At 48.6% G+C, this 9,079-nt stretch overlaps 1 non-coding gene across 1 annotated transcript; it reads left to right on the forward strand.

Moving 5' to 3' along the window:
* Positions 1-7,195: 7,195 nt before the first annotated feature.
* On the forward strand, positions 7,196-7,348 carry LOC138084839 (5.8S ribosomal RNA). The gene has a single exon (XR_011145247.1). It is a non-coding gene; the product is annotated as a 5.8S ribosomal RNA (ribosomal RNA).
* The last annotated feature ends 1,731 nt before the right edge of the window (positions 7,349-9,079 follow it).

Raw genomic sequence — 9,079 nt, forward strand, 5'->3', positions numbered from 1 at the left:
TCCTGCCTCCTTTGTCAAAGATAAGGTGTCCATAGATGCGTGGATTTATCTCTGGGCTTTCTATTATGTTCCATTGATCTATATTTCTGTCTTTGTGTCAGTACCATACTGTCTTGATGACTGTGGCTTTGTAGTATCGCCTGAAGTCAGGCAGGTTGATTCCTCCAGTTCCATTCCTCTTTCTCAAGATTGCTTTGGCTATTTGAGTTTTTTTTTTTTTTTTGTATTTCCATACAACTTGTGAAAGTATTTGTTCTAGTTTTCTGAAAAATACCGTTGGTAGCTTGATAGGGATTGCATTGAATCTATAGATTGCGTTCAGTAGTATACTCATTTTCATTATATTGATTCTTCCAGTCCATGAACATGGTATTTTTCTCCATCTATTTCTGTCCTCTTTTATTTTTTCATCACTGTTTTATAGTTTTCTATATATAGGGCTTTTGTTTCTTTAGGTATAATTATTCTTAAGTATCTTATTCTTGTCATTGCAATGGTGAATGGCATTGTTCCCTTAATTTATCTATTTTCTCATTGTTAGTGTGTAGGAATACAAGAGATTTGTGTCTGTTGATTTTATATCCTGAAACTTTACTGTATTCATTGATTAGCTCTAGTAATTTTCTGGTGGAGACTTTAGGGTTTTCTATATAGAGAATCATGTCATCTACAAACAGTGAGAGTTTTAATTCTTCTTTTCTAATCTGGATTCCTTTTATTTCTTTTTCGGCTCTGATTGCTGTGGCCAAAACTTACAAAACTATATTGAATAGTAGTGGTGAGAGTAGGCACCCTTGCATGTACCTGACTTTAGAGGAAATTTTTTCAATTTTTCATCATTGAGGATAATGTTTACTGTGGATTTGTCATATGTAGCTTTTATTATGTTGAGGTATGTTCCTCCTATTCCTGCTTTCTGGAGAGTTTTTATCACAAATGGACATTGAATTTTGTCAAAGGCTTTCTCTGCATCTATTGAGATAATCATATAGTTTTCATCTTTCAATTTGTTAATGTTTTGTATTACATGGATTGATTTGTGGATATTAAAGAATCCTTGCATCCCTGGTATAAAGCCCACTTGGTCATGATGTATAATATTTTTAATATGTTGTTGGATCTGTTTGCTAGGATTTTGTTAAGGATTTTTGCACCTATGATCAACAGTGATATTGGCTTATGGTTTTCTTTCTTTTCTTTTTTTTTGTGGCATCTTTGTCAGGTTTTGGTATCAGGGTGATGGTGGCCTCATAGAATGCGTTTGGAAGTTTATCTTCCTCTGCAATTTTCTGGAAGAGTTTGAGTAGGATAGGTGTTAGCTCTTCTCTACATTTTTGGTATAATTCAGCTGTGAAGCCATCTGGTACTGAGCTTTTGTTTGCTAGAAGATTTCTGATTAGTTTTGATTTCTCTGCTTGTGATGGGTCTGTTAAGATTTTCTATTTCTTCCTGGTTCAGTTTTGGAAAGTTGTACTTTTGTAAGAATTTGTCTATTTCTTCCAAGTTGTCCGTTTTGTTGGCATATAGTTGCATATAGTACTCTCTTATGATCCTTTGTATTTCTGGGTTGTCTGTTGTGACTTTTCCATTTTCATATTTATTTTTGTTGATTTGATTTTACTTCCTTTGTTTCTTGATGAGTCTGGTTTGTCAATTTTATTTATTTTTTCAAAGAACCAGCTTCTAGTTTTGGTGATTTTTGCTAAGGTCTCTTTTTTTTTTCTTTTGCATTTATTTCTATCTTAATTTTTAAAATTGCTTTCCTTCTACTTGGCCCTGGGGTTCTTCATTTCCTTTTCTAGTTACTTTAGATGTAGAGTTAGGTTTTTTGTTTGCTAATTTTTTCTTATTTCTTGAGGTAAGCCTGTATTGCTATGAACCTTCCCCTTAGCACTGCTTTTATAGTGTCCCATGGGTTTTGGGTTGTTGCGTTTCCATTTTCATTCCTTTCTATGCATATTTTGATTTCTTTTTTGATTTCATCTCTGATTTGTTGGTTATTTAGAAGTATGTTGTTTAGCCTCTATATGTTGGAAATTTTAATAATTTTTCCTCTAATTTATATCTAATCTTACTGCATTGTGATCAGAAAAGATACTTGCAGTGATTTCAATTTTTTTGAATTTACCAAGGCTAGATTTATGACCCAGGATGTGATCAATCCTGGAGAATGTTCCGTGTGTGCTTGAAAAAAAGGTGAAATTCATTGTTTTGGGGTGAAATGTCCTATAAATATCAATTAGTTCTAACTGGTCCATCTTATCATTTAAAGCTTGTGTTCCTTGTTAATTTTCTGTTTAGTTGATCTATCCATAGGTGTGAGTGGGGTATTAAAGTTTCCTACTATTATTGTGTTATTGCTAATTTCCCCTTTCATACTTGTCAGCATTTGCCATACTGCGATGCTCCTATGTTGGTACATATATATATATATAAAATTGTTATATGATCTTCTTGGATAGATGTTTTGATCATTATGTAGTATCCTTCTTTGTCTCTTTTCATAGCCTTTATTTCAAAGTCTATTTTATCTGATATGAGTATTGCTACTCTTGCTTTCTTTTAATCTCCATTTGTGTGAAATATCTTTTTCCAGCCCTAATTTTCAGTCTGTTTGTCTCTTGTTTTGAGGTGGGTCTCTTGTAGACAGAATGTATAGGGGTCTTGTTTTTGTATCCTTTCAGCCAGTCTTTGTCTTTTGGTTGGGGCATCCAACCCATTTACATTTAAGATAATTATTGATAAGTATGATCCCATTGCTATTTCCTTTGTTGTTTTGGTTTCAAGTTTATACACCTTTTCTATGTTTCCTGTCTAGAGAAGATCCTTTAGCATTTGTTGAAGAGCTGGTTTGGTGGTGCAGAATTCTGTCATTTTTGCTTGTCTGTAAAGCTTTTGATTTCTTCTTCCTATTTGAATGAAATCCTTGCTGGGTACAGTAATCTTGGTTGTAGCTTTTTCTCTTTCATCACTTTAAGTATGTCCTACCAATCCCTTCTGGCCTGAGGAGTTTCTATTGAAAGATCAGCTGTTATCCTTATGGGAATCCCCTTGTGTGGTATTTGTTGTTTTTGCCTTCCTGCTGTTAATATTTGTTCTTTATATTTGATTTTTGTTATTTTGATTATTATTTGTCTTGTGGTGTTTTGCCTTGGGTTTATCCTATTTGGGACTCTCTGGGTTTCTTGAACTTGGATGACTATTTCCTTTCTCATTTTAGGGAAGTTTTCAACTATTATCTCCTCAAGTATTTTCTCATGGCCTTTCTTTTTGTCTTCTTCAGGGAATCCTATGGTTCGAATGTTGGGGTGTTTGACATTGTCCCAGAGGTCCGTGAGGTTTTCCTCATTTCTTTTAATTCTTTTTTTTTCTTTTTTCCTTTCTGCTTCATTTATTTTCACCATTATATCTTATACCTCGCTTATCCTGTCCTCTGCCTCCGTTATTCTACTGTTGGTTCCCTCCAGAGTGTTTTTGATCACATTTACTGCATTATTCATTATATATTGACTCTTTCTTACTTCTTCTAGATCCTTGTTAAACATTTCTTGAATCTTCTCAATCCTTGTCTCCAGGCTATTTATCTGTAACTCCATTTTGTTTTCAAGATTTTTGATCATTTTTATTATCATTATTCTGAATTCCTTTTCAGATGACTCCCTATTTCCTCCTCACCCTCTCGGGGTCCCATGCTTCCCAAAGTTCCAGCTCTTTTGTTTGTCCCCAAAGTTATTGGTAGACATCCCATCTGTATTCTCTCTTCCCCCCAACCAAAATCGCCCCCCTCCCCAACCTCCATGGTTCCACATCCCAGGAAAGTAGACCTGAAAGTGGCTCGGGGGAGAAGGTGCCCCTTCCTTCCTCTCCCTCTAAGCCTGAGGGCCTGGGAAGCCTGGCAGCATGTTAAGGAGGGCCTGGTACTCAACCTCACTGAGGGGTACTTCCAGGAATGCCTCAGCTCCTTCCTCCACAGCGGCCCCCGTGTAAGACCGGGGTATGTCCTTGATGGACTTGGCAGCCATGATTTCCTCTAGGAGGCTGGGTGACCCGGGGAGGGCTGGATGGCCCCTTGTGAAGACAGTAAAAGACCCCAGGAAAGGATCCAGCAGGCCCGGGATGCTCGGCAGCCGGGAGCTCGTCTTGGAGGCTGGGTGAGTCTGAGAGGGCGAGGTGTGCTCGTGCATCTACAGAGGGCCCCAGGGAAGGCCCCATCATGTCCAGGATGCCCATTGGCACCAAGAGCTAGTCTAGGAAGCTGGGTGCACCTGGGAGAACAGGGTGTGCTCTTGCATATCTGCAGTGGCCCCCAGGAAAAGTGCCTGCTTGTCTGGGACACCTGTGGCCTCCAAGAGCTCAACTAAGAGGCTTGTCGAGTTTGGAAATTTGCGGGACTGGGGCTGTGGCTCTAGCAGAGGCACTGTGCCTTCACCATAGGGTCACTCGGGCCACCACGGGATGTGTGTCTCAGGCTGTGCAGGCGGCAGGATGGCCCCTGACCCAGGCTGCCAAGGGGCCATGACAGCAGGAGAGCACTAGGCTCAGAGAACTCTACCTGGGGAGGAGGTGGTGGAGGACACAGATGCCAAGGGAAAGAAGCCAGTCCCCGGAGGACTGTGCCTTCACTGGGGCTCCTTCCTCTGACATACACCTCATTCTCGTCGGGATGCTCCATTGGCTGGGATGGAGGGGGGACTGGGGGGTGGCTGGCAGATGACCTGGAGATCAGCTAGACTTTCCTCTCCTGGTGGCATGGCCTTGAAATTGGCTTGCCAGTGCTCAGGTCTTCCCTGATAACTCAGTTGTAAAGGATCCACCTGCAATGCAGGACACCGGTTCAATTCCTGCATTGGGAAGATCTGCTGCAAAAGGGAGAAAGCTACCATCTGGCCTCTAGAGCTAGTCCACGGAGTCACAGTGCGGCCGACAGGATGGTGCACATGTGTTCGTGTGTGTGCAGGTGCATGTGCTCGTGCGCAAATCTAAGCTGGGAATAGACCTTTTGCCCTGGCTGTATCCTGGGGAGGGGGTAGAGAGGGAACGTGGCTTGAACAAACCGCAACACCACACCCATAGCCATCATTAGCAATGTATTCTTTGGCCACCAAAGCTTCTAAACCCAACCATGGGGTTCACATGAGAACCGGCAGGGTTTTGTATGTACTTCAAAACCACTGGGTCTATAAATTCAGGAATGGGTTTGCAAATACATAACTTCTGTATGTCTGTGGGTGACGGGAGGATGTTGGTGGCAGGGTGAGCTCAGTCACTATACTCCGTGGGTCAGAGAGAGACATGGAGATGATTGGCTTTTGCAGATATACTGGTCATGTGTGTTCACATGGGCATGGATTATGGTCGTGAAAGCAGTTGTGTGGGTAGGTCCCTACTGCTGGCTCAGAGGATCTGACCATGAGAAACCCGTCCTAAACAGGCATCTTGAAACCAGGGGAAATGTGTCCTTGATGCAGCATTTTAAGGATACCTGCAGGGTTTGCAGGTGGCTCGAAGCTGAGTCCCAGAAGCAGGCTTAGCCCCCACTCCCCCAACAACCTCTCCCTCCCTCTGTCCCCAAATCTTCCTGCTTCTCTTTCCTCTCTCCCTCCTTCCTTCTCCCACTCAGCCTTCCCAAACTCTCTCCCTTCACTCCAAGCCTCTCCCTCCACCCACTGGGCCCCTCCCTCCACCCATTGGGCCCCTCCCACCTGCATCTCCCAACCTTCCACCTTCCCACTCCCCTGTCTCCCTCTCCCCCTCCCTCTGCTGCCCCTGGCATAGGGAAGGAGTTCTCCTGTGTGGACTGCTGAAAAAATTGGACCAGAAGACAGAGGAGCCAGACCAAAAGAACCTGTGTGGGGCAGGGGGTTTCTTTATTGGCTCCATGGCATGTCCCCTCTTAGGCACCCTCTTGATCACTGAAATACTTGGGTTCCTTGAGGCTTCAGGTGGGATGTCCCTCTTGGGGTGGGTGGGGGTGAGGCACAGCTTTCCAAAGATCCAGCTCTCAGGTTTGTCCCCAAAGTTGTTGTTAGACATCCTATCTGTATTCTCTCCTACCCCCACCCCAAACCGCCCCCCACCACGAGCTTCATGGCTCTGCATCCCAGGAAAAGAGAAATGAAAGGGGTTCAGGGGAGAAGGTGCCCCTTCCTTCCTCTCCGTCTAAGCCCGAGGGCCTGGGGAGCCTGGCAGCATGTCGAGGAGGGCCTGGTAATCCTCCTCACCGGAGGGTGCTTCCAGGATTTCTTCAACTCCTTCCTCCTCCACAGCGGCTCCTGGGGAAGATGAGGGCATGTCCTAGATGGCCATGACAGCCAAGATTTCCTCTAGGAGGCTGAGTGTCCCAGGGAGTCCTGGGTGGTCCCCTGTGATGACAGTAGAGGACTCCACAGAAGGCGCCTGTGTCTGGGAGGCCTGTGGCCACCAGGAGATCATCTTGGAGTCTGGGTGAGCCTGGGAGTGCAAGGTGTGCTTCTTCATTGACACAGGATCCCAGGGAAGGCCCAGTCCTGTTGTGGATGCCTGTGTCAGCCAAGATTTCCTCTAAGAGGCTGAGTGTGGAGGAGAGACCTGGCTGTTGTGTTGTGAATACAGAGGCTCCTGTTGAAGGCCTCTATGCATCACGGGCCAGCCATGCTGAGGTGGCTGTGGGCAGGGATGCAGTGGCTGGTGGTGGAAGTCGGGGCTGTGGTCCATGCCCACCTCCTTCATTCCAGTTACCTAGTGTGTCCTGGCGAGGAGGTTTAAAGACCCCTGGGCGGGCTTCACTGCCTTGGGGTCAGGATGGTCGGGCCCACGGGAGGTTGGGAGGTGCCTCCAGTCTCCCCCGGACTCAGCCATCCCCTGAAGGGCTGGGATGGTGTGGCGCATCATGGTCACTGCCGGCATGGCTGTTGGGAGGGGCCTACCCTGCAGTCCTCGTGTGGGCTGTGACTGTGTGAGGTGCATGCATGGCTCCTCCACATCCCTGGGGGATGGTTGGAACCACCCCCCCCCCCCGGGTGCCTGTTGGGTGTCCAAGCACACCCTGCTCCATTGTGTGAAACCTTTCCTGTCCCCTCCAGTCTGCTGTTTTCTGTCTGACTTGGCTGGCCAGAGGCAACCCCTGCCCAACTCTGGGGAGGGAGGGAGAAAGGGTGGGATGTGCCATGCCAGGGGTGGGTCTCCTGTGGAAACAAAACACTTGAAAACCTCCTACAACTCTTAGTGCTGGATCACTCAGCTCTTGTGTCAATGAAGAACACAGCTAGCTATGAGAATTAATGTGAATTGCAGGACACATTGATCATGGACACTTTGAATGCACTTGCGGCCCTGGGTTCCTCCTGGGACTACGCCTGTCTGAGCATTGCTTAACGATCAACCACCCCTCTGGGGTGCTCATGTCGTGTGCTCGCCTTCCTGGAGGTCCCGTGGCTGGGGGTTGTCCTTGAAGGGCCTCTGGTCCCTCAGTCCCCCTAAGTGCAGACACGGTGTCCCCTGCCTCTGTGGCCAGGTGGACACTGCCCACAAGAGGGGAGAAGGGGACATGAGGTCGCACTGAGTCCCCTGGCCTGCCAGGCCTCTGTGGTTGGTCTCCCCTTTGAGAGCTTCCTCGAGCCGCAAGCGGCCTTTGGGTGTTGTTGCCCTTGGGGTGTCGGGGTTTGGGGATGGTCTTGCGCCACGCAGCAGGGGCCCACGGGTGTGGTGGGGTGGGGTCACATCTTCAGTTCTTCATTTGGCCGTCCTGCCTTTGGCGGCGGTGTTTCCCGGCACCTGGCCACCACCCCCTGTGTTGACTTCCCAGCCTTACATACGTGGCCCATGCCCAATTCCTGCCCCCCGCGGCTCTCACCCTAGTGGGACAGGCAGCTCAATCCCGAGGCCCAGTCTGCGTGCGAGTCCTGGCCCCAGGGACACGTGCCCCAGTGGCGTCTGCCCGCCGCTGCACACTCTCCCCCCAGGCTTCAGCCTTGCCGCTGTTCGCGCCCCAGAGGCCCCGCCAAGAGGGTGAAGTCTGTTGGAGGGAGAAAGGGGGCATATTGTGGGTCCTTTGCCCATTTGGGCTTTGGCTCCTGAGCGTGCACCCACCCTCCACGCCCCCTCCCCGTCCACCTCTCCGCCGCCCCCCACCTCGTGCATCCCATGATCGCTGGCTTGTGCTCCCATCCCACCCCCGCCTTGGCGTCTCCCTCTCTGCCCACCACCTGCTGCAGCCGCCGCCGCCTCCCTGAGGGGTGACACATAAGCGGTGGGTGGTAGGGTGCTGTGTGTGCATGGGGAGGGGGCCCAGGGCAGTCGGCTGCAGGTCTCTCCACCCCCTTCTCGGACTATCCTCACGGTGTCATCAGATGTGGCCACCCACTGAATTTAAGCATAGGAAACAAAGGAAGAGGAAAAGAAACTAGCCAGGATTCCCTCAGTAATGGCGAGTGAACAGGGAAGAGCCCAATGCTGAATCCCTGCCCCGCGGTGGGGTGCGGTACATGTGGTGGGTGGAAGACCCACCCCCATCGCTGCTTATGGGGGGCCCAAGTCCTTCTGATCGAGGCCCAGCCCATGAATGGTGTGAGGCCAATAGCGGCCTCTGGTGCACTGGGTCTTCCCGGAGTTGGGTTGCTTGGGAATGCAGCCCAAAGCGGGTGGTAAACTCTATATAGGGCTAAATACAAGCACAAGACTGATAGTCAACAAGTACTGTAAGGGAATGTTGAAAAGAACTTTGAAGAATGAGTTCAAGAGGGCTTGAAACCGTTAAGAGGTAAATGGATGGGGTCCGCACAGTCAGCCTGAAGGATTCGACCCGGCGACGGGTCCAGCCCTGTCGGCGGCCCAGTGGAGCTTTCCTGCTCCCCATTCCTCCCAATCTCTCCACTCTCCCTCCCTCCGCCCCTTGCCGCTCATCCCTCCGTCTTCAGGTGGAGGTGGGCGGTTGGGGGATGGTGGGGCCAGGGTGGGGTCGGTGGGGGACCGCCCCCTGGCCAGCTGTCACCGGCTCCGGGATGGCTGGAAAGGACAGCGGGGAAGGTGGCTCTGGGGTCCCCTCCGTCATGGCGGCGGGTCCATCACCGCCAAGTTTTACAGCCCCCCTCCCCCAGTCCCC

Source organism: Capricornis sumatraensis, chromosome 8, assembly GCF_032405125.1.
Source record: "Capricornis sumatraensis isolate serow.1 chromosome 8, serow.2, whole genome shotgun sequence".
NCBI classification, from domain to species: domain Eukaryota; kingdom Metazoa; phylum Chordata; class Mammalia; order Artiodactyla; family Bovidae; genus Capricornis; species Capricornis sumatraensis.